This window comes from Notothenia rossii, assembly GCF_949606895.1.
Source record: "Notothenia rossii genome assembly, chromosome: 4".
NCBI classification, from domain to species: Eukaryota; Metazoa; Chordata; class Actinopteri; order Perciformes; family Nototheniidae; genus Notothenia; species Notothenia rossii.
The window spans coordinates 33,913,380-33,939,356 of record NC_136902.1 but is presented as its reverse complement, the minus strand read 5'-3'; the positions used below and the strand labels follow the sequence as shown (position 1 = coordinate 33,939,356).

The 25,977-nt window shown below is 41.3% G+C and overlaps 1 protein-coding gene across 3 annotated transcripts in view; it reads right to left on the bottom strand.

Moving 5' to 3' along the window:
• plxnb1a (plexin b1a) overlaps positions 1–25,977 on the bottom strand; it is an 80,753-nt gene that overhangs the window by 39,354 nt on the left and 15,422 nt on the right. Inside the window, exon 2 of one of the 3 annotated variants that reach the window (XM_079677497.1) lies at positions 19,555–19,634. The exons of the other annotated variants lie outside the window; for them this stretch is intronic. The gene's annotated coding sequence lies outside the window, so the exon portion shown is untranslated. The remainder of the gene's footprint in view (positions 1–19,554; positions 19,635–25,977) is intronic. 3 annotated transcript variants of the gene reach the window in all.

The window sequence follows — 25,977 nt, the reverse complement described above, 5'->3', positions numbered from 1 at the left end:
AGATAGGATTCATTAAAGTTAGACTGAATCACTATTTGGCTGACCAGTTACGTTAAATCACAGGTCAATTATATGTTAATTGGTCTTAAAACCATTGGTGGAAATGTCATTAGAAATGTGTGTTTTTGCTTTTTTCTTGCTATAAGTATTTGTTCTTGCTGCTGTGATGCAAGAACATTTCAGACTTGATCCGACAATTACGTATAATTGTAGCGTATGATATTAAAAAGGGAAATGCCGTTTCTGCACCATTACCTTGCAGTTTGAATAGATTGCTCAGATATTACAAATGCAGTGCTATCTCACCTAACTGTCGACCCCCTGGGGATGCAATCAGGACAAATACGAGGGGTGTAGAATAAAAAGGGAGAAGCTGTGTGTGTGGGTGTGAATGTGTGTGTATTTGTGTGTGTGTTCATAACCAGGAGCAGGTGCATGTGTCTTAGTATGTCTGGCAAGTGGATGAGTGTGTCTCAGGCCTCCGTTTTACTTATTCATGAGCAGAATAAGACATATAATAACTAATAACCCCCACGCCCACTGTCAGAGGATTTGAATTTGGTGTGTATGTGTGTGAATGTCAAGAGGAGTGGCCAGTAGTCTGTTAAACAGGGCTTGAAAATCCATAGTTGTTTGTGACAGGGGAGGGATAGTCCTCATGAAATATATATACAAAACAAACCAATTCAGTGTGCCTCATGTTTTATTGAGGCAAATCTCTAGAGCTCTTAGATACACTTTCTCTTCCGCCACATTATTGGTTTGGCTTTTACTGAGTAGCTTCACCACTTTGACAGACATGAATGTTCACCTCTGTATGAACTGTTGCATCTTTGACAATTCCTTAGATCTGTGGAACTATATTCAACTTCAAATGTGTCAAATTCTACCAAATACCAGCAAGTCGAAGGACACTTACATCAACTTCCACTGTACTTTGCTTTAGTGCTGGTTTGCAAATGTTAGCTCGTTAGCATGCTAAACAAAGATGGTTAAGATGGTATTGTATCATGCATGTTGGAATCTTTATTGTGACCATGTTAGTGTTTAGCTCAAAGCAATGCTTTAAAGAGAACAGGGGAGCTAGCACGAGGCTTAGATATATCGATAACAGATGTTAGAGCAAAGACCATGTGACCTTTGCTGAAGACCAAAACATTTCAACACAAGCTACAATTACAGGATAATGGCAAATGCTATAGCATTATTCACAATAAGAGAAGAGTCATTAGTCAAGTCGTCAAACTGATGCAATAAATAAAGTAAACAAATAAAGAACAATGATGAAATCCTGTTATTAAGACAGTTTGAAGACTGGGTCTCCTGCCTCTCTTACACAAACATGTGTGTGGACATAAAAACTTTATTAGGGTATTGATTAGATAAAGTGTTTGCACTGAGTAGCGTAACTTCAAACGGTTTAACCTATTTGAAGCTAATGCACAACCACTTATAATGGTTTGGCCTATATGAAGATGATGTAGGGCCCATGTCATGCTTTTCCAGTTATTACCCGTCCCCTTGTGTGTTATGAAGGTTTTTATGCATGTAAACGGTCTGTCAATAACCCTCAAAGTACACCCTGTAGCGAGTAAAACTCTAACACAGAAAAGACCTGTCTATGCTGCCCCAGAACGCCTCGTTGGAGATTTCTCATTTTCCAATATTTTCTTCCTGGGTATCGTGACGTGCCCATACCCAAATGAACAACAAATGACCGGATCGGTCCAAATGGACCAATCCGCGCAGCAACTCACACTCCAGGATCCCTTGGCGTCATCTTGTCTACTACAGGGAATCCCATTGACTTGCAAAGAGCTCCCTGAACGCTGGTAATAGACGAGTTGGGATCGCGGAGAAATGCTCTCCGCAGACCTATTCTCACAGCGTTATAAACCCTTTTCTTACTCAATATCAAGCCACACTTATTGTTTTTACTTCGGCTGTGAGTGTTTGTGTGTAATCAGGATGAGTTTCGCTGTGTCTCGCTGTATCGATAACCCGGAAACCACACCGCCAGCGACCCACACTGCAGCAGCGAGCCTCGCAACGTCCCGACCAATCAGAGCACACCGGGCTCACAGGGAGGGGGGGGGCAGGAGCTCCAACAAGCCGTTTAGGACAGAGTGAAATTCAGTGAATACACATACTATACAGAGATGCTGTACGAGAAGCCAATGTGATTTTGGAAAATTGCACAATTTAAATATATTCTAGTAGACCTCAACAATGGAATTATGATCAGTAGAAATGGTCATGACATGGGAACTTTAAGACCCTAGCCACACGGAGACGATAACGAAAACAAACCGAATTCGATATCAAAAAAGTCTTCCGTCCATACGCAATCGGCACCAGAAACGTGTCCATCCACACGAGACTGCTCGACCCGCTGGAGACGCTGTAGTACATATGCCGGGCCTTTAAGTGGCGCTGTATTTCCGCCACAAAATAAACCAAAAGCAGTGAATAAGACCCCCGAGCATGGTTGCCCTTCTGTTTATTCTCTGCGGTGGATTTAGCAACATGTAGTTCATGTAGTTCTCCATGTCCACTTGTTACTGATGGTTGTGGTAGAGGAGCTGTAGATTTTGCACAAACATCTGTAGCATGGTCAGTAGCGTCTGGAGCACAAAAGCAACCCTGTGATCTGCCATTGTTGTTGTTGGCGAAGCACAACAGCAGAGGTGTGGAGAGGCAGGGCTCTGGCTGTTTCGGCGGCTGCCGTTTCTCTTTGTCTCCCTCCCCAAGGTGAGCGTGTGCTCCTGCTGTAAAAGGCAGGTGCACCTCACCCACTGCCACTAACTCTGAGCCTGGCTCTCGAGCAGGACGTTCTCCCCGGTAGTCCACCAGCAGATGAAAAACATCAACCTCTCCGCCTCTTCCAAGGGACGAGGAAACGGTGCGGGGGGGTCTGCTGGAGGCTCCTGCCGGGTGCACTGTCCTGCGAGATACCGGGGCCTGGCTCGAAACACTCGGAACACTGTTGTTGGCGAAACACATCAGCAATGACGCGGGAGGGAGCAGTAGAGGTGGGGAGAGGCGGGGCTATTGCGTCATCGTTATCAGGAAATGATTGTAAAGGGCCGTACACACGGAGCCGTTTGACCCCCCAGAGCATTGCGTCTGCAGATCTACCCACCTTGGGACCCGCTATCGTTATCGTTTCTGCGTTTCCCTGTCAGCCTCTTGTGGCCGAACCGTCTATATGATAGAGAACTGTAGCGGATACGACCCGTATCGTCTCCGAGTGGCTGCAGCCTAAGAACCTTTGGACAGCAGCGTTAGATCAATTAAATTGGTGGGTTTTTTTGTTTCACAGCTGAATAGAAAGAAATAATTTTACACTTCAAGCTCATCATCTTCAATTCAGGAATGTCCTTCAATCACAACTCCAAAACAATTTGTTTGTCAGGTACCTAACACTAACTAACTTTTTTTAAGCTGGATCTTTTCTGCCACAGAGAGCCTGGGAACAATTCAAGACAAATTCTCACTGCTCCTCTGAGCAGCGTCCTCACCTGCTCTTTGACCGGCCAACATGCCACAGCAGACATATTTATAGCGCGTGACGACCCCATCACCATGGGAACTTCCTCTTACAAAACAGCAATGATGGTTTCCTATGAGCTAACATGAGAACAGACTTCATGACTGTGGTGGGAGATGGAGGGGAGGAACAGAAGCATAATAATTGTAGCTGTGGTAATGAAAAAGCCAAAATAAGATATTTATTTTCCATAACCGAGACCTATTAAGCATTTCCACTTCATTTATCAACTAAATTACCCCTCTTACACTTAGATAGCTCTTTCTATAATCATCTATTTAACTGTGAGTGGAGGACATTTATGGATTCGCATTGGCGTAAATACACAAGGCATCTTTTTGTGCCTTTCAGCCAACAATGAGCACAAATCTGCAATCTTTATTCATTCGCAAATTCATTCGCAAATGCCTGTATCCTAATGTTTAAAGTTAATCATCAAGTTTACTCCTACTGTGGAAGTGTTAGGTAGTAATACAAATACCACCACCACCATTCAGAGAGGGGTCTCCTCTCATGCTGTTCACCAACAATCGCAGAGTTCCTCAGTTGTGTCTGGTATGCAGCAAGTTCGACGATGGGGCACAGTCCAACAAGCTATAAATAACCTCTAGTAGACCATTAGGCTGTCAACTGAAATGGGGAGGGGAACGGGTGGTCTCAAAGAAACTATGGAGCCATATTCCCATGGACACTAGCAGAAACATACCAATACCAGTGACATTATGCTATTGTACAAACAAAACAATCCTTTGTTGCCCTTTTTATACTGTATTGATAATGGTATAAATGTATTTTAGTATACATTTTAGTTGCTGCCAAAACTGTTTATTTGCAGCAACTAAAATGAATCTTGTAAAAAAGGTAGAAGGTAAAAATGTTACTGCATCTCAAAAACAATGTTCTTATATCAACTGGAAGATGGTACCATATTTGTTGTGTCTCGTCAAATGTGTTAGTTATGTTTATGTATTTTGTCTGTCATTTCCTGTTTTATGTTATACTTACTTACTCTTGTCTTTCATTTCCAGCCCCGTTTTCTTCCTCCCCTTTTGTGTTTTTTCCTGCCATCATCAGTGTCTGCCCCGCCCCTGATTGTATCCACCTGTTCCCACTCACCTGACGCTTAAATAGTCCTGTCTCTCCCCTGTCCTGTGTCAGTTCGTCGTGTTTGTTTCCCCGAATGGTCGTGCCAAGCCTCAGCTCTGAAAGGATCGCTTTTCACTCATGTCAGGTTTTGTTTGTTTATTTTGTTAGGCTTAAGTTTTTTGTTACGCTAGTTTTTTCCTCCTTGTGAGCGCTTTTTGTTATTTACGCTACCTACTCTGTTAAGAGGGATTACCTGATCTGTTAAAATAAATACACTTTTTTTATTACATTCAAGACATTGTCTCTGGGTCATGCATTTGGTTTCATCAGGTTGTGTCGAGGTCCTGACAATATTATTCTGGAGTCTTAACAGTAATACCAGACATTACATTACCTGCAGTAGTGTAGAAAAAGGAGTAACGTCAAGTTTTCATTATGTTGGCATCAACTTGGTACCAAGTCTTGCTTCTGGTGATATCCCTCAGAGTTATTTTTTTAGAAATGTAGAACTTGCTGGTCTCTGAAACTGGACCTTGACTAGAACTCCCCACTTAAACCTAGAATATTTGCATTCTTTTAGCTGCTGATGGCAGGGTGACCTACCCATCCCAATCAACAGCAGTAGATACATTTATACTGTGTGTGCCAAGTGTATTTATAGAATATTAACTCCTCAGAATGTGTTCTCCTCAGTGAACTTTTGCCCCAACCATTTCTATCCGTCCCGCTTTCTCTCTCTGTCCACATTTATTAATCACTGAGAGAGTCTGCTGTGCAAGTTCATTTCTATAGCACTTAATGAGCCGTGACAGCCCACTGGAATGCCTAAGACCCCATAAAATATGTGGGGTCAGCAGCTCAGGGACAGTGGGGAACATTGGGCCCAGAGCCATGGAGCATTGCTCTCCATTGTTATGTTCTGCTGGGTTGACTGGGTCTCGCCCCGGGCCCCGACTCTGCAGCACTGGCATCTGTGGATCCTATCGAGAATACAGTAGAAAGACTACTGAAAGTGTCTGTTTGAGATCAGCAATAACCGCCCGCAGGGAGGCAAGGAGATACAGAACAGACACAAACGTTTGCCAGTAAACAACTAGATTTAATTTAAAGTAGGGAATGGAAAGAGTTGGCATATGTTTGGGTGACGTTCATGAAACTGATAGGAGTTTAGTTGACGACACATTTTTAAGAAAGACGGAAACGCCCTTCTTGGAACCTTTTAGGGCTGTACCCGAATATTCGTTCGTTGGCCAACTATTCGGGTTTCAATTTCATTATTCGGATATTCGTTTTTTTTTCCTAAATGTATGCTACTGTATCAATAAAGGCGAATTGCCATATTCTTATACTATATTTATACTTTTGAATCGCACCGTTAAAATGTGGAAATACAATCTCAGCCTGTGCTCCTCCTGACATCGTGTTCACTCACAGTCACGAACGCAAACGCCACGCTTCACCTCGCTTCACCTCGTTTCACACACCTGAACACAAAATGCCGAAGACTTCAGCTGTATGGGAGCATTTTAAATTGGACGACGGTAAGAAGAAGGCAGTGTGCCAAATATGCGACAAGAAACTGGCCTACCACGGTGGCACAACAACTCTGAAAAGTCACCTGGATGCTGTAAGTAGTAGCCTAGCTTAGCTTAGCTGTTGTCAAGTTGCCATGATGAAGCTGCTTTATCCTCCATTTAAACAGTAACGTTACACATTATAAAATCGTGCACTTACTTTGCTTGGAAAATAGTTAGAAGCAAGCAACCAAATTGTTTTTTTATATTAGTTTTTCAATTTTATCCGAATAGTGAAAATAATAGGAGTAATGTGGGAACATCTGGGGCTAAGGCAATTATTGGCATACAGTTCGTTCATTTATTTTTTGTTCTTCATTTATTTAAATACTGTTTACTGTATCTGTAACAAGTATTACACTGTTAGGCCTACTGTTACGGCTATGGTATTAAAAGTATTGTTGTTATAACAGAAATATGTGTTTTGTATCTTCAGGTTGTAAAACGTTGTAGACGGAATTTGGAACCAGATTTGGTCCCAGGGCGCTGCGGCTGGGTTAAATGCAGAGGACACATTTAGTTTTAATGTATGCGAGTACTGAGACAAAATAAAGCCAAATTGAAAAAAAAAAATTGAACCAGTCGTGTCTGGCTTTCTGTGGCAGTAAATTATCACTAATCGAGAAAATTGCATCTATCTGGTAAATATATCAGTGACATCAACAGGGGAGGTCTAAAGCTAAACCTTAAGTTGCCGTAGATATCTATAGCTGGAATCCTGTCAACCATTTGCACCAACTATAAATCCAGCTTTAGCGTGATGTCATGCATTGGACAAAGTTGCAAGGTGTTATTCACCAATGTTGAGTGGTACACAGTACACCAAGGGTAGCACTTATGCCAAGTTAGGCAGGACCACTTTCTCCTTAGAAACACAACGGAAAAGTCATCCAGAGCAGTTTTACCGTGTTTCATGTGAATGCAGCTTTAGTGATTCACAGTAGAATTTTCTGTAACTTCATGCCACAGCAATATTAGACACTCAGAGCAGTCAGATGTGTTTCTCAACTAAAGTGAGAAATAAAGTACTCTTGAAAGGGGTTGGGTATGTGTTTGAGACAGCTGTTGCCTTCTGATTTCAAACTGAGTACTTACATTCCTACTTACATTACTATTCATATATATAGCAGCATTTTACTATTCCTCAGTCTAACCAAATTTTTTTTTTTTGCTTTCCCAACGCTAACCATGTGTTCAATTCTGCTTCCTTATTGGAGTAGTCGTGAATGAAAAAGAAAGGTTAAAATTCAAGGACAAAAAAATACCTGCTTTCCCACCCAGATTTACATCAAATTCAAACTGGGGCCGTGATCACGCCCTTTGCATAATTTAATAATAATCCACATACAGTTAGCCGTTGCTTGTGTGTCCCTACTTAGACAGTTAGATCATTGAAAGCGCTAATATTATCAGAGGCAGATGTACACATGCTTGGCCCCTTTCCACTTCCGTCACCTTCTCTGGGGTCAATGGCCATCTCTCTCCCCTCAGTTCACATGCAGACACAGAGGGTCTCTCTCTCCGGGCCCCTCCGGTGTGCTGAAGGGGCTCTCTGTCTGCTGCTGGAGGGAATAGTGTCCCTTTCACAGCTCCTCCACCAAGAGGCTGTGCTGAACGGACACAGGATAAAAGCCACTTCCCTTGGAAAGAGAATCCACACACACACACATCTACAACACACTTTTTCATGTGCACACACCCAGACTCGGTCGGACGGTTTTATGACAGGATCTTTTTACTCTGGAGACAGTTAGCTCTCCCTGGGAAAAGCAGGTGTTGAGCTGAGCTGCTTTAGGCAGCACGACACACTAGACCTCAGATCAACTGTAAAACGATTTGAGCTTCATGTGCTGTAATCTGTTATTGATGATTATTCATAATATGCCAGGTTTTGTTTTCTTTTAATGGAAACAAATTAAATAATTAAATAGACGGCATTATGAAATAGAAAGTTTAAATTCAATGACCTCAAAAACAGACAAAAAATTATTTTTTACTTCAAACTATTGTTTCCATAACTATGAGTTTGATTTATTTATTATATTGTTTTTCAATGTATTGTTTTTATCATATTGGTTTTATAATGTAATATTTATGAATAAAAAAGCCCATGAAACTGAAACAACTTCATAAATATGCCATTTTTTTTTAAATTGTTACTTATTATTATTTACGAAACTCTTCAAAATGTAATATTCTTTTAAAAAAGCCATTGTGAAACGTTGCATTATGAGAAGTAACCTTTTAAATGTTGTGACCTCGGAAAAAAGTAACCAGAATAATAAAACATTTTATTACAATGATTTCAATCAATTGTATTAAATCATTTCACAATGTATTGTTTTTTTGTTTATTTTATTCATACATATATGATATCAGATATCATAATGCCATATCTAGTAAAATGCAGAAAGAGTAAAATGACATGATATGCCAAAACGTCATAAATAGGCCGATGGGTATTTTTTTTAAACAATTTATTTTTCAATACAATTATTAAACAATGTATTGGTTTTTTGTATGTTATTCATAAATGTATCATATTTATTTGATAATGGCATATTTATGAATAAATAAAAATGGCATGATACTGCAACTTCATAATTTTTTGTTTTGTTTTTTATGAAATTATTCAAAATTAAATAATGAAATAGGGCAGAAGGAACAAAGAACAGAGTTTTATTTAATTCAAATAATTATTTAATTGAACACGTTGGGGCTTCTTGTATTAACATCCTACTAATTTTGCCATGAGGTTACCATAGTGAATTAAGATTATATGGATTGATAATCTACTATATATTATAATGCTACATACAAACATACTTTACTTTTTTAAATTTGGCATGAGTGGTTATCTAAGACACTTTTTGAAAAGCGTATTTTCTAAAAGGTTGAACTTGTTTCTCTGAGTATCTGGCTCCAAGGCCATTTGACCTTTTGACCTTGACTGAGAGGGAGGGAGAAGAAAAGTGTGCTGTAATGCTTCAGCTCAACACTCAACAGGCTCAAGGATCAAAGAACAGCCAGGTGATGGACTGACCAAAGCATCTGATGCCTAATTTAACTTCTTAACCGGGGTCAGGCAAACGGCTTTGGGACCCATCTGGCCCTGGAGTGCGGTAAAATATGGCAACTTAATAAGCATGTGTGTTAAAAATCTAAAAATGCAGAGAGTGGGTATACAGAGAGTGTACAGTGCCGGTGGTTAGATCCTTAGAGAGGCCTCTGCTGACAGGGATGGAGCGCACACAGCAGCGCAGGCAGCAGCCAACAAATCCTGCCACAATTACAGACCTCAGCTCTCTGGACTCCCGTAGGAGAGTAACACAATGAGTGACAACGTGAGAAAAATGGAGGAATGGATGACCAAGCAAAAACGTTTTTAAAAGAAATAAGAGTACAGTGCCTGTTACATTTAAAGCTTCAAGCACAATGACTTCCTTGACTTCACTGCACCCGAGAATGATTCAGAGGCTGCATTTGTCTACAGAAATATTTAGGCAATACAAATCGTAGGTCCACTGACTCTCGTACAATACAACCTACAATCTACCTAATGTAAAATAAAAAAAGTCAGATTCCTTTTCCCCTGTTCTTCAACATTGATGCTAACTGTTGCTTCATATTTAATCCTCTCATCCAATTCTGGCCAGGAAAGCTAACAATTAAGAAAAAACTTCCCACAAACCTGAAAAGAAAATCAAGAAATCCAAAAATGGCCAAAACAAAGGCTAGTAGTATTGTCTTAAAGGGATAGTTAGGACTTTTCAATGGGGATTTTTTTAATAAATTACTGTATTCCCTAAAGTAAATGGGAGTTGACGTTCGGCAAATGTATAGAAACAAACAGGACTACTAGCACAAAGCAAAGTACTAGTGGATGGGGGGGTAAGCATTCAAATATTTTAGCCACAAAAAATCTGTATCAGAAGTAAATGAGAGTTACCACAAGACTATATTCACTGTTTTATCTTGTGTGATAGGCTTTTCAATCCATCAGACTCCTTTGGAAAGACATCAATTTTTACATGTAGCAAACACTTGGTCTGTTGATGCTTCGCTCTGTGATTTTGGCCTTTTAAAAAGGGATTGTTCGTTTTCACAAAAAAACTGGAAAAGTTAACAGACAAAGGCATTAGTATTTAAAAAAAAAAAAGACAAAGAAGGCTTAAAAAGCTTGTCTGTGGCCAGTTTGGGGTTTGAATTTGTCCCGGGCCATATGCTCGAGTGAAGCATCACGTCATGGAGGACGCTGGTATGGTCATTGTGTGGCAGAATGCTAAGGAGGTGGCAGTGGGACGTGCATGCGTATTCATTTGTTTGCGGATGGTCTGCATACATTACCACCTACGGCTTGTACAGCCACATCTCCAGTCCAAGTCACACACACACACGGCCGCCTCTTCTTTCACAGTACTCAATAGCCTAAGAAAGTCCTTTGTCGTCCTTCGTTGTCGTGGCGACGTGCCTGGGTTGAGTGAATAGAGAGCGGAGGTCTAGCTCTCCCAGTCTGCGGGCATTTTAATCAGCTTGTCACACTGTCAGTGGTCTAACAACGCTTGTGCAAACCCTCTGTCCCTTGTGACGGCCAAAGATGCTTCTTAGCACGTTTTTTTTTTTTTGGGCAAGCACATTTTATGATTCAGAGAGAGCATCAAGCCTGATTTTCTGCTCTGTTATTGGATTAGACAGTCGAAAAAAGTGTCGCTTCCAGGCAGAAGACCAGATCGTGAACCAGAGTATTATTGTTAATATTACTTAGCTGAGGCTAGAAAATCTGGTCTGCTTTCTGCCTACCCTCCAGTTTAATAAGTGCTGTGGTTATGAAACACGCAGTATGCCTTTTCAAAGTCTCAGGATAAGCCTAAAAAAAAACATGCATTCCCAGAGGAACGTATTTGCTGGCGGTTTTGAGTTTGGAACAAGAATCTGAGAACATGATTTGTTTTATTCATGAATGAGTTTGCAGCTCGTGACCCCTGGCGAACCTTTGACTCATAACATGGTAAGTGGAGGCCGTCCTGCGTCTCCTTCTGTCTCAACAAATCCTCTCGCCTGTCTCTGCTTCTTTCCCCCCACCCCCTCTGTCCACCGTTCCGAGTGTCTCAGGCGCCTATCTGGATACCACGCATTTTCGAAATGTTTGGTCATGGATTCTTTGCGGCTGTTGTCCCTGCACGACTGGTAGTGATAACCGCTGAGGCATTATATCATTACATCATTCCTCCATTAAGAAAAATAAACTCTTGTGGTTAGACCAAACCATGTATCTGATTAAAGTCAAACTGAAATGTGGTTAGGCTTCATTTCACGAGTAAGCTAATACAAACTATGGTAATACTACAAAATGTTTAGGACATTTACGAAAACGTAAACGTTTTCATTTTCCATTGTTTTCTTCCTGGGTTCTGTGACGTGTGAATACCCAAATCAACAACAAATTACCGGATTGGCCGAAATGGACCAATCCGCGGAGCACATCACACACCAGGATCCCTTCTTTTAATAAAGCTAACAGTTGATAGAATAATCTACTAAGAGTGCATTGACGTAGACACGCTGTGCCTCTTCACCTACATTTTGGTTCTTGCTCTTTCACTTAAATCCTAAAAGCTTGGATCTTATATTTAAAACTAAGATTATTACTACTTCTCATTCTTCTAAATCTATTCTCTCTCTACTTCTCATACTCTACTCCTGTAATCTATTCATTCTATTGTCTCTTTATCCAAAACCTTTGACCTCTGACCTCTCAAGGTTCCATTAGATCAGTGGTTCCCAACCTGGGGGGCGCGCCCCCCTTGGGGGGAGCCAAAGATCGCAGGGGGGGCGCAAGGCCTCAGATGATTTGAGGCCAAATATCATATTTAGACTTTTTTTTTTACATATAATTGTAAGGCAATACATGATAGTCACTAAAAGGTCTCTACATTACAATAAAATATAAAAAATTATTGATTAATTAATTTGAATAAAAATTCAGGTCGTAGCTAATAAAGGCATAAAAAGACAAATGTATAAATCTTTCTTTAATAGAAATGTTTCTTCTGCCCGTAAAGTGTCCAAACCAGGCTTTTCTGGAAGCGCATTTTTAAAACATAGTCATTGTCCATGCCGGTTTCAGTTGGATTATTTGTCACAGTTGCTCCAATCAGATCGGTCGCCTCCATTTTGTAGATTATTTACGACTTTTGAATCCACATAAACACATCGGCAAAATCCGGCTTACTTTGAGCATGTGTTTTAAACAGTAATCCCTTTGAGAATTGTTTCCACCTGTGCCGTCCTTTAATTTCTTCATACAGTGGGAATCCAAATGAATTAATCCAATAACCATCAAAGTCACTCCAATAGTGCTCCTTAATTAAGCCTTCATCCTCCTTTAACAACATACTTCACATTCATCCAGTTTGTGACAGCAGTTGCAGCATTTTAGAGACGTTTAGAGACTTAACTTTATTACCGCTGTTGCGCCCCCCCCCCTTGTGTGTGTGTGTGTGTGTGTGTGTGTGTGTGTGTGTGTGTGTGTGTGTGTGTGTGTGTGTGTGTGGGGGGGGGGGGGGTCGCAACTTCTAACAGGAGTCATTTGGGGGGGCTCTTGGGAAAAAAAGGTTGGGAACTCCTGTATTAGAGGGCAACAGGTTGCAGAGAGGCCTATTCCGGCCGGGGAGTGTTATGACCGTAGTCACAGCGTACCTCTTTCCTCTCACCAATTCCAATTAAGGTTCCAGTGGGGACCTTTCTCCATGTGTGTGCCTCTCCACCTCTGTTTGCTGTGGTCGTGTGTCCTGGATCCTCTATCCTGAGTTCTGGATCTGAGTCCTGGACTTCGAGTCGTGGCTGAACCTGTCTCTGCGGTCCTGCCTGGGTCCCGTCGTGCTGCCTCCCTGATGGCTCCCACAGGACTGTTGACATCCTCGTGGATTCCTCTTCTTATTATAGACACATGCATTTCCAAACATTCGGTCTACCTACGCTGTAAAATGTATTATCTCTTTGATTTACACACGGCATCTATTGCACGTCTGTCAGTCCTGGGAGAGGGATCCCTCCTCTGTTGCTCTCCCTGAGGTTTCTCCCATTTTTCCCTTTAAACTGTGGGTTTTCTCTGGACGTTTTTCCTTGTACGATGTGAGGGTCTAAGGACAGAGGGTGTAGTTTTCTCATACTGATATTCTGCACAAACTGTGCTGTTGTATTTGTTGTAAAGTGTCCTTATTGTAAAGTATTTTGATTATATGTACAGCACTTTGGCTCGACCAAAAATCGTTTAAAAAAATGTGCTATATAAATAAAACTTAATTTTATTTGGCTAAATAACAGGGAGTCCCATAGACTTGCCTAGAGCTCCCTGAACACTGGTAATAGACGAGTTGGGATCGCGGAGAAATGCTCTCCGCAATCTTTTCTTACTCAATATCAAGCCACACTTATTGTTTTTACTTCGGCTGTGAGTGTTTGTGTGTGCTCAGGATGAGTTTCGCTTGTTCTCGCTGTATTGCCGACCCGAAAACCTGTCCGCTCCTTGCAGCACCGGCGAGCAGCAGCGAGCCTCGCAACGTCCCGACCAATCAGAGCACACTGGGCTCACAGGGAGGGGGGGGACAGGAGCTCCAACAAGCCGTTTAGGACAGAGAGTGAATACACATGCTATACAGAGATGATGTATGAGAAATCAATATGATTTGGGGAAATCTATTCTAGGAATATGGAAATATGATCAGTAGAAATAGCCATGACATGGGACCTTTAAGTCTTTTGAGTCACCAAAAACTTTCAGGAAGACCCATTGTTCTGCTAAGTAAGAAAATCTACGCTAAATAAATCCTCTATGAAAGTGAAAGCTAGCTAACCATAGCTTGCTAATGTTAGCACAGATTAGGAATACATTTTACTTTCTGGACTCCTCCAACTACCAGACACTCCTGCAAAAGTGAGGTGGTCTGGCTAGCATTAGCCATCTTTTTCACGGTTCAAGATGAAGGAAAATGGCCAGAAAGGACGTGATTAAGCTAGCCGAAGTTCTTATGGTTCAAGATTAACATTGACTTAGGGAAATGATTAATGTAGCCAATACGAGTTCAGAACATAATGAAATTTAGAATTTTTGTATTGAAATACTTGTTAACGTGTCCTTATAAGCTTTATGTATTTTGAAGTAGTGTCCATTTGTGCTTGCAGTCAGTTGCTAGGGTCTGTTCTACTAACACACTGACGTTTATGTACAGTGGGGCAAAAAAGTATTTAGTCAGCCACCAATTGTGCAAGTTCTCCCACTTAAAAAGATGAGAGAGGCCTGTAATTTTCATCCTAGGTATACCTCAACTATGAGAGACAAAATGAGAAAAAAGAAAATCCAGAAAATCACATTTTGTCAGATTTTTAAAGAATTTATTTGCAAATTATGGTGGAAAATAAGTATTTGGTCACCTACAAACAAACAAGATTTCTGGCTCTCACAGACCTGTAACTTCTTCTTTAAGAGCCTCCTCTGTCCTCCACTTGTTAACTGTATTAATGGCACCTGTTTGAACTCGTTATCAGTATAAAAGACACCTGTCCACAATCTCAAACAGTCACACTCCAAACTCCACTATGGCCAAGACCAAAGAGCTGTCAAAGGACACCAGAAACACAATTGTAGACCTGCACCAGGCTGGGAAGACTGAATATGCAATAGGTAAGCAGCTTGGTGTGAAGAAATCAACTGTGGGAGCAATTATTAGAAAATGGAAGACATAAAAGACCACTGATAATCTCCCTCGATCTGGGGCTCCACGCAAGATCTCACCCTGTGGGGTCAAAATGATCACAAGAACGGTGAGCAAAGATCCCAGAACCACACGGGGGGACCTAGTCAATGACCTGCAGAGAGCTGGGACCAAAGTAACAAAGGCTAACATCAGTAACACACTACGCCGCCAGGGACTCAAATCCTGCAGTGCCAGACGTGTCCCCCTGCTTAAGCCAGTACATGTCCAGGCTCGTCTGCAGTTTGCTAGAGAGCATTTAGATGATCCAGAAGAGGATTGGGAGAATGTCATATGGTCAGATGAAACCAAAATATAAATGTTTGCTATAAACTCAACTAGACGTGTTTGGAGGAGAAAGAATGCTGAGTTGCATCCAAAGAACACCATACCTACTGTGAAACATGGGGGTGGAAACATTATGCTTTGGGGCTGTTTTTCTGCAAAGGCCAAAATACCAGCAACAGTGTGTGAAAACCTTGTGAAGACTTACAGAAAACGTTTGACCTCTGTCATTGCCAACAAAGGGTATAAAACAAAATATTGAGATGAACTTTTGTTATTGACCAAATACTTATTTTCCATCATAATTTTCAAATAAATTCTTTAGAAAATCAAACAATGTGATTTTTTGGATTTTTTTTTCTCATTTTCTCTCTCATAGTTGAGGTATACCTAGGATGAAAATTACAGGCCTCTCTCATCTTTTTAAGTGGGAGAACTTGCAAAATTGGTGGCTGACTAAATACTTTTTTGCCCCACTGTATGTTCAAAGAAAACGCAAGTATTAGTGTGGGCGTATACAACCTTTAAGGTCTTTCTGTATGTGGGTCAACCCAGAAAAAACTCTGATAACATGTTCTAATGGGATGTATTAAGATGAATGGAAAATATAATGGTGACTCTTTTTAAATGTCTCCGTGTTGTGGGTATATTTGAAAAACATCTTCTCCGCTGTGTCAGCATTTGTTTCTACTCGTTGGTTGTTGATGGCTACCTGACCACAAGAAAACAATACAACAATACAACAACGCTTGGCTTTTATACCTCACTGGCGTGGCTGGTCAACTCAGTTTGCATGCATGCAAAGACTGCCTTTCATCCCAGACGTGTTTCATCTGCAGCCAGGGCACCCATGCAGACATAATCCCACTGAATCCCTTAAAAGAGACCAGTGACAGGCGTTCTTAATTCACATGTCATTCCAGGTCGCTCTCTACAGTCCTACAGGCTTTTTGCTCATTGGATAGCTACTGGAGGGTACTTCCTGATCCCAGTGTGCTCCATAATCCATAAGCTAGAAGTGGCTGGTTAAACAACTTTAAATTATAATGCTGTCATGGATGTAAACTCAGGCCAGCAGGAAGCAGCTATCTAAGTAAAAGGAAATCTATATCATTGATTTAGATTTGTTGATCTAGGAACGTGTCACAAGTGGAGTGGTATAACGCTATCGGAAAACAATGATACCATGTAACACTGAACGGATTCACTGACATCTAAAGAAAAATAACCTGATTTATAAAGTACAACTCCTCAAAGAAATATACGTTTTCACAAAATGGAGAAAGTGATGTTGTTATTGTCACGAGCAATGAATAGAAATCAGATCACACTGTCAAACAATGTCGAGTAAGATGAATCTATGAAGCTTAACTAGTCACAGGAGTGCTTTGAGCTGAATGCTAATGTTAGCATACCAACATGCTCAAAGTCACAATGTCAATATGTTGATGTTACCAGTTTTACCATGTTGGCTGAATTGATTAGGTCATATATTGATAATCAACAGAGAAATAGTCTGCAAATGTTATGCTAAACGATTACGCTATCCAAATAAACCAATAAATCTAGTAGATTTGGGACATTTCACTCTTGAGTGAAAGTAGTAAACTAACAAAGATAACGATGCAAATTAGATTAGATTAGATTTGTATTATTGTCACAAGAAGACACAAATTCTAAAACAACATTGATCCAGAATTCAGCGCAGACCCTATCAAGCAATACTACACAAGGTCAAACAAATATTACTTCCCATGACTTACACATTTTTAATTTTCAGAACTGCAAAAACAAAATCCCTTAAGAGCATATGTTATTTCTTTCTTTCAGGATTTTTCTGAGCCATTTGTGCTCTCCAGAGCACTTAAGTTTAAAATAATTAGTTATACCCGCCTAATGATTCTAAACCATTTCCAAACAAAAATGAGTTTCATGTTTGGTCAATGCTACTCCCTTCCAAAATGTTTCATGAAAAATCAGGCTGAAATCAGATCAAAAAGTAAAGAAACCACATATTTAGCCAAACATATAGGAAACTGTGGAAAGGCATTAATGCAAGTCATATAGTCACATTAATCTTTATTATGTGACATATTAATAGTAACACACTAACTAAGTCCGTTCAGTTTGAAGCTTGTAGCAGGATGTTATACCCCAGTGTAACGTCCCTTCTGAATGACTAGTGAAACACTAATGTGTACTGCAAGGCAAAATGAAGACTACAAAATGCTACTACTACTAAAAATCACAATATTTTGATTAATTTCCTCTTTCTTTTTCTTGGTTCAAAATGACAGTGGCTCATTTAGCTCCCACACTATGGAGTGTAGGCAGGTGGGAGTGATATCCTGGCCTTCTGTCAACAAGCCGTGTGACGGACAGCTTCATTATAAAGAAAATGGACGGCCCCCGGAGACACGCCATTGTCCCCCCCCGGCTCTTGGCTTCCTGGGATTGGGAGAGAGGACAATCTGAGCAGGTCTTTTAGAGTGGGAGGTCTTCAATTGTCAAATGCTTAATAGACTGTGCTCTCTCCATCTTGCTCAAGAACACACGAGTAGGACGCAATGAACACACACACACACACACACACACACACACAAACAATCCCCGCTTCCAGACACTACGCCAGTATAGAGTGGCGAAGTCCCTCCCCTTCCGGTGGACCTCCATGGGACCTTATTTCGAAAAAATTATGTATTGAAGCCAATGGAGAGAGAAAGATTATCTTTCGATCCCGTTTGAATTGTGCCACGAATTACACATATGATGTTTGTCAATTTAAAAGATAATTTTGCACGTCAAAAATTGTCGTAAAACTGTGAATTAACACATTTGTTTGTTTGAAACGCTCAATGAACTACATCTCTGGTCTCGCAGAACAATACACGTCACCAAGATGGCCCTCACTACTGTCTTGTCAACAAAACAATTGACTACCCTCACTATCACCACAATGAAACACGTCCAGAAGAATGTCATCTCTCTGAACTGCCTGGTCTTTTTAATGTTTAATGTCAACCATTTGTGCAGATAGCATGAAGTAGAAAAAATCGCCGATGCGAGCTTTAGCATTTCTCCCCGGGCTTAAATTGTGTAATATAGAATGATCACACCGGTGACAGTATTCTTCAAAGGGTTCACAAAATATGACTACAACTCTTACTGTTTAACATTTTGGGTTACTTAATGTTACTTCATATTAAGGCTAATGAAAATGACGAGGCTTTCATGCTAACTATTGTGCTAGCTACTAGCTAGGTAGCTAACTTGATCCAGCCACTCCTGGTCCTTTCATCAGACGGGAAGCGAAAGAACGAGCAAGACCCATTGCTGGTATGATAACAACCTGGTACTAAGCACACAAAGTTATCTTAGCCAGTGCCATATAGATAGATTATATCTATATGGCGCTGATCTTAGCTATCTCTTAGTGGAGGAAAACAATTGTGACATCACTCTGGGATTTGTAGTCTTTCTAGTTGCATATTTTTCATAGTCTTATATTTACACAGTTTTAAGACAAACTGTGACTTTTTTGACATGGAAATTATTTTTTTAAGATTGACAATCATCATACGTGTAATTCATGGCACAATTCAAATGGGATCGAAAGATACGTTTTTTTTCTCCATTGACTTCAATACATTATTTTTCCGAAATAAGGTCCCATGGACCGGGCGTGACTTCGCCACTCTATCTGAGGCCCCATTTACACGGGAACGGAAACGCAAACGAAACGCAAACGAACCGAATTCGATATAAAAAAAGTCTTCCGTTCACACGGATACGGCTCAATAAACGTGTCCCTTCACACGAGACCGCTCGAGACGCTGGAGACGCTGTAGTACATATGCCGGGCCTATAAGTGGCGCTGTACTTCAGCCACGAAATACACCAAAAGCAGCGAAGAAGACCCCCCCTGAGCATGGTTGCTATGGTTGCCCGGTTGCCCTTGCTGATGGTTGTGGTAGAGGAACTGTAGATTTTGCACTAACATCTGTAGCATGGTCAGTAGCAGTAGCAGTAGCTACTGCTACTGACCATGCTACAGCAGTGAGCAGCTGAGGTGGGGAGAGGTGGGGCTATGGCTTCAACGTTATCAGGAAATGATCGTATAGGACATACACACGGAGCCGTTAGGCCCCCCCCAGAGCGTTCCGTCGGCAGATCTATCCACCTTGGGACCCGTTAGCGTTTTAGGGGTCCGTTTCCGTGGTTCTGTTATGGCCTTGTGTGAACGAACGCGCTATACGAAAGAGAAAAGTAGCTGATACAACCCGTTTCGTTCCCATGTAAACAGCACCTGAATCTCTGGCAGAAAATCAAAGATGATTGATGAGTGGAGCCCGGCTGTGTTGAAGGCCTGAGGTGTGTGATTGTGATCTAGGGACAAAGGAATCATTGCCAAAGGTTAAGCATGCGATAAAACCCGCGGGAAGGCACAGAGAGCCTTCTGGATGTCATTAATCACATCAAGTCACCCTTTTTCGTCAGTTGTCATTTTTTTCTATCAATAACCAACATTGTCATTGGTCAGCTGCAGTCATATCAACATGGAAGTCAAGATGAATCAAATAAACCATAAACAATGTGCCAACGCCAATGCGGCTATGAATCAGGAAACGCCAACCAAAGAGCTTTACGAATCCTTGAGAGGTCTTTGTTTGGAGAGAAGGGGCATGGGCATGGACCCAACACTAATACGGCTAATGGCTTAGGGAACCCCACTGGGTCTTTAAGTGAAGCCGGCTCTCTAATGTCAAGTGGGTGGGGAGCGATAAGAAACAGCAAGAGAGAGAAAGAGATTGGGGAAAGGCCAACGAGTTACTCTGATCTTGAAAAGCAAAGGAGGGGGGTGGTGTGAGAGGGGTGCAGAAGGTGTGTGTTTTTCTATGTGTGTGTGTGGGGGGGATGCGGCCAAGGAGAATTTCCCCTGAGGTCTTGGACACCTGGGATCATCAATGATTGATCAAACTGGAGGGTTTAACCAAGGGAGAGGTGGGTAAAAAAGTGGGGACTAAAGGGGGCAAGATATACAAAGGAGTGTGTGTGTGTGTGTGTGTGTGTGTGTGTGTGTGTGTGTGTGTGTGTGTGTGTGTGTGTGTGTGTGTGTGTGTGTGTGTGTGTGTGTGTGTGTGTGTGTGTGTGTGTGTGTGTGTGTGTGTGTGTGTGTGTGTGTGTGTGTGTGTGTGTGTGTTAATGAGAAAAAAAAGGAGTGAGAGGGAAAGGGAATTCAAACAAGACAGAAAAACAGAAATGGACAGAAAAGAAACATCAAACTTGCCCCGAAGAGAAACAAAAACCGCCGCGGACAAAAGGCTGCATAAGAAGTCAGGTCCGGTTGACTGTATCTAAACCTGAGAGAGGCCGCTGTGGAAGCAAACATCCCATCAAAGCTAAACCGCTGCCGCTCTACAGAGACCCCACTGCCTGCCCAGATGGTTTTGGCGGTGCTCAGACCGGCGAAAGACAAACAGGATCTCAAACCGATCCACATGGACTGGAGGGTAATTCTTAGGTACACACACAGCCCACAGCAGTGCCCTCAAACACTAGTGACATATGCTGCCATCTTTAAAGGGAAATCTAATTATTTCAATCGCCTTTTCTAGGTGCTTTTGGTTAAAGCAATAGCTTCTTTGTACAGAGTGTGGACCCAGCGAATCAAGACACACAAACACACACACATTGGAGTGAATTACCACTACTATCTTGGGCCCCTTTGGTTTTCCAATGTCTAATAGTTGTTATTGTTCTTACTATTATTCCCGATGTAAACTTCTCAGATAGTTTCATTCAATTAAATGTGCGAGGGCCCAAAATAGTACATTTTACGCAAAATTGTGTCAGAACAAACTCTGTTCAGCACACAATTTTGGCCAGTAGTTTTCCTATTATCCTGTGTAGAAACCGACAAACGGAACCAAAAGAATACAGTATAACCTTAACACAAGTTATAACAAGCTCTGACCAGAATCAACCTGACAACAATAAAATGCTGCTTATATGCATAATGTACATTCTAATTATGTAATATATAATGATATATCAGTCACATTGGAACACTTCCCACATAATTTGTACCTGGGGCTAATATTTTTTTGAGTCCTTTGTAGAGTTAAAAGGTTGATCTAACCCTTTGAAGTGATGGAACCCATATGTTTTTTGTGACTTTCATTTTTTTACTTTATAATTGAAAATAATATTCAAGTTGTTTTTCTTATAACTTAGTTTTAAATGAACCAATTTAATCCTTATGCTTTCTTTCCTGTTGACGTATTTCTTTAATTTCTGAAATACTACGTTTTTTCTCAGAATATTGTCTCCACCTTTTTGTAATCTACAATGGTCCTTATTTTATTTCCCTTTGATTAGTTTATTCTTTGCTATAAAGACGGATTATGGACTGGTATATATTTATTTCTAACAGTATTTTAATTGCCATGCTACCCGTATTGTTTCAGACCCTAAACCAGGCTGAAACCTGTCTTGGTTTTTGGTTCCAGGGTTGCGGGTGAAGCAGATTTGCTCCAAGGGGTTGCCTGGCATTGTTGCTGAATCTTTGAATAAAGACTTGAATCCACTCCCTGTGTCAGGACTGCAGCTTAGAAATGCATTATTAATGAGTAGTCTGACTGATGCTTGGGATTAATTACAGTAGCTTCGAAAGAAGCCCCCTACCCCCTTTTCTTAGCTCAACGCAACCAAGGATATATTTTCAAGATAAGAAATAAAATGTTGAAGATTTTTGCATAAGTCTAAATTCTGAAGACACGCTAACCTACTATACTGTCGGGGGAAATAATTGATACACCACATTGTATAAAGCGTGCGTTGCGCTTTTCTCCTGAGCAACAGATGCACTATGCTCTTGTCACCTGCTTGGTCACACAGAGAAAAGCTAAAAAAAAGGCTAAGAGCTTCTTTATTTATCGGCCATTTACATCCTCTTTTGTCAATAGACTCGCTTACAAGTGCAGCTGCCTAATGCAGCACAACCAACATGAGCTAAAGTCCTTTTAGTGTAAGAGATCTCTTATATCATTCAGTCATGTGCACCTTGTATTCATGAATAATAAAAGTATACCAGGGCATTTAAGGCAATAAACTGTCAAATCTAACTAAATAACTCATGAATTCCGTTTTTTCTTTGGGATTTATACAGCTTTATAGTTATTTGAGGTACATTCTATAAAAAATTTATGTTAGAAAACTTTTTCTATGGTTTGCAACTGAAACTGAGCCATGAGCAGACAAAAAAGGAAAGAACAACAATTCATAAACAGAGCTACCTCAAAACGGCAAAACCTCTCCCATTCAAAAATGTGTTCTGAAAAACAAACTACAGAGCACTCATGTTTTAACTAAATTATGAAGCTTTACTTATATTAACTCAATAGGTTTGTACCCTGATTTTAAATATTAACGTCCTGGGTAGAAACGGATGGCCACTCACTTATTTATATCCAAAATTCTAAACCCACATTCATCTTTCTCCCAGACTGATGATTGAGGAACAATTTTTTTTGGTAATCGTGCAAAAACCGCGTTCACAATAGCTGAATGACTTGGTGATCACCATGTGAATGTATCAGATACTCCATTCTCCTCATTCATCAATCCAACACGCACACGCATGCAAGAAAATGCTCAATCTCACTCACCGCGGGTTGTTGTTGGTTTCAATTAGCGGACCAAACATCTGACAAGGGGCCACATGAGTCTGTATTGATTGGCCAGAGCTATAGAAATGCATGTGTCAAGGGCAACTGGGGTCAAACTGTGGACCCCGGAAAAAGAAAAGAGGGCAGGAGGGAGGGACAGAGGGAGGGGAGGGAGGCAGACGGACATAACCTATGTAGACATGCCTCTGTAAGAAGAGGGGGAGAGAAGATCCATTTAGATGGGACACAAAGCCTGAAAGCCACTATGTATGTGTGTGTGAGGAGAGGGTAACTGGCTTTGGGAAAAGCAGTTAGACATTTGAAGTATGGGCATTTTTCTAAAGTGACTCAATCCTGAAAAAAAAAAGATTACGACTCAGATTTCATTTGGGTTAGTCTAGGGTTAACGTTTGTTTAGGATCAGGAATGAAAGCATGAGTGCAAAAAGTGTGTGTGAGAGCCTGGTGGGGGGTGATTCAGCAGCTGGACAAGCAGAGTTGATCCGACTACTGTTCAACTAATGGAGCGGCCTGCAACACACACACACACACACACACACACACACACACACACACACACACACACACACACACACACACACACACACACACACACACACACACACACACACACACACACACACACACACACACACACACACACACACACACACACACACACACACACACACACACACACACACACACACACACACACACACACACACACACACACACACACACACACACACACACACACACACACACACACACACACACACACACACACACACACACACACACACACACACACACACACACACACACACTTTCATGTGAAATCATGATATTATAGTAATAAGCATGGTGCATGGCTTGTGGGCCGAACCGGGAGGTATCATTCGTGTAAACCTAAGACAACAAGGAACGAGTGGGCGGGGGGGTACCTAGGGATGGACGTGCAGTGAGCAGCTACCATCTGCATGACCACTGTGTAGTCAAGTTCAGTCAAATATGTTACTCTACGACAACTTTGAAGAAAAACATCTTAATTGATTCATGGAGCCAGGCTAGTTGGTAACTCTGCGAATAAGTTGTTGTTTTTTTCGTTTCTTTTGTATGTATCCTGATTGTCAGAAGGATTCCGGAAAAAAACGTCTGAGACAATTTTCATGAAACTTAGCAGAAGAGTGTATCATTGTCCAAAGCAGAACATATTACATTTTCGAGGTTGGCATTCTTTTCAATTTACTATGTTTCCAGTCTTAATGCCATGCTAAGCTAATTGGCTGTGGCACAGAGTGTGGTATCATCTTAACTAGGCATGGGCGGTATCATTTTTTTCATACCGTCATACATTGCTGACATCATACCGTGGTATACGGTATATGACGGTATCAGTCCCAATTTAAGGGGTAATTTCTCCCCCCCAAATTTTTTTTACTCACTATATCAACAGCCCCACCAAAAATATTTTCCACCAGCCGCCACTGCCGGTATGACTTGGGTCGACTTTAGTGAGGTGGCGTTCGGCGGCAAAAAGATGTTTCGAACGGTATATTATATGTTCGGTGTAAAATGCAGCCCGAGCCGGTAGACGCTCGCAAAGTGCCGCGACGTGCGCGCAAGTGCAAAACAAGGGCTGCATCCATGACACATTGTGCAAATGGCACGTTTTGAGATCGGATAAAGGACGCGTTTGTAGATGTCCGACGTTGTTTCCATAGTGAGCTAAGTTAACAATATATCATCATACATAAACATTTTCCGGGAGTAAATACTTGACTTATTGAATAAAGTTTGCTATATTCACTAACTAGTTTGGCAATATTATTCCGTGCATGTGTTAAAAACATTATTTCCATTTGATTCATTGGATTACTCGCGTGAATGTTTAGCACGTAAAGGCTTTCGTTTTTAAAACCGTCCGACCTCGACTACAAAACCATCAACCAGTTGGATAGGATTAAAAAATGTCAACACTCACTCACCCCGTCTTAAACATTCCCAAAGAAGTGCCTCTGTCTCTCGTTGTGCTGGATGAAGTCACTGTCGACGAGTAAACCCAAAATAGTCCCAAACAGGCGCAGAGGCATTTTTCTTTTTTACTAGTTGTCCGAGTTCGGGGCCGGCAAATGCTGCCGCCATCTTGCTCAGCTCAGCTCTGTGCTGAGCTCTGAGAGCGGGAAAGACGGACTGCCCTCCCTTGCCCTCTGCTGGCGCGTGCTGTGCATTACAACCAATGTCGTCCCTGTCAAAACTCCGTGTCAGTGTAATAGAATGAAACGCATCTGTGATTTGGCGCACAGTCTGTGACGTCACGGTATTGAAAATCATACCGACGGTATTTCGAAATACCCTGGTATACCGTAATACCGTCATACCGCCCAAGCCTAATCTTAACGGCAAAAGATGGCGTATCTACATATCTTTTTCTTATTTAGATTGATCTCCTTAGTACAAAGTCTTGAGTGGTTCAGAGTTGTTAAACAAGTGACAAGTAATGATCAGATGCCATTTCTGATTGTCCAGAAGGGGATAAACACTCATTAAAAGGTAAGCATCACAATGAAACCTAAATTAAGTTGGAATTCAAATGAAACTGAAGTGAAGACTAAAATAACCCTAACGCAAAGACTAGACCATTACGATTCAGTGGTTCCTATAAATGCTCTCGTGTCCCTTTTCCGCCAAACTGGATCCGGTTCAAGAACCGTTCTTTTGCTTTTCTGGTGCTGAACCGGTTCTTATCTGTAGCACCTCTGTGTTTCCAACGCTCAGACCCCGAGTGGAGCTCGAGTGAAACAGCGTCATCATTTGCGCCATCACTTGCGCCATCACGTAAACGTTTACGTGTCTTTTTATGACACCCACACAGCGCGAAAATCCCTCATATCGACAACAACAACAATGATCCCGGTAGTCTTTGAGTTTTTTTTAGCTTGTTGCTTGAGTCCGGTGGAATCCAGCGGTGGCCAACTCCCGTGTGTGTTGCAAAACAGAATTTGTGGCATTTTGTTGTTGTTGATCAGGGTAATCCCGCCCCCCGCCTCCGACGTAAGC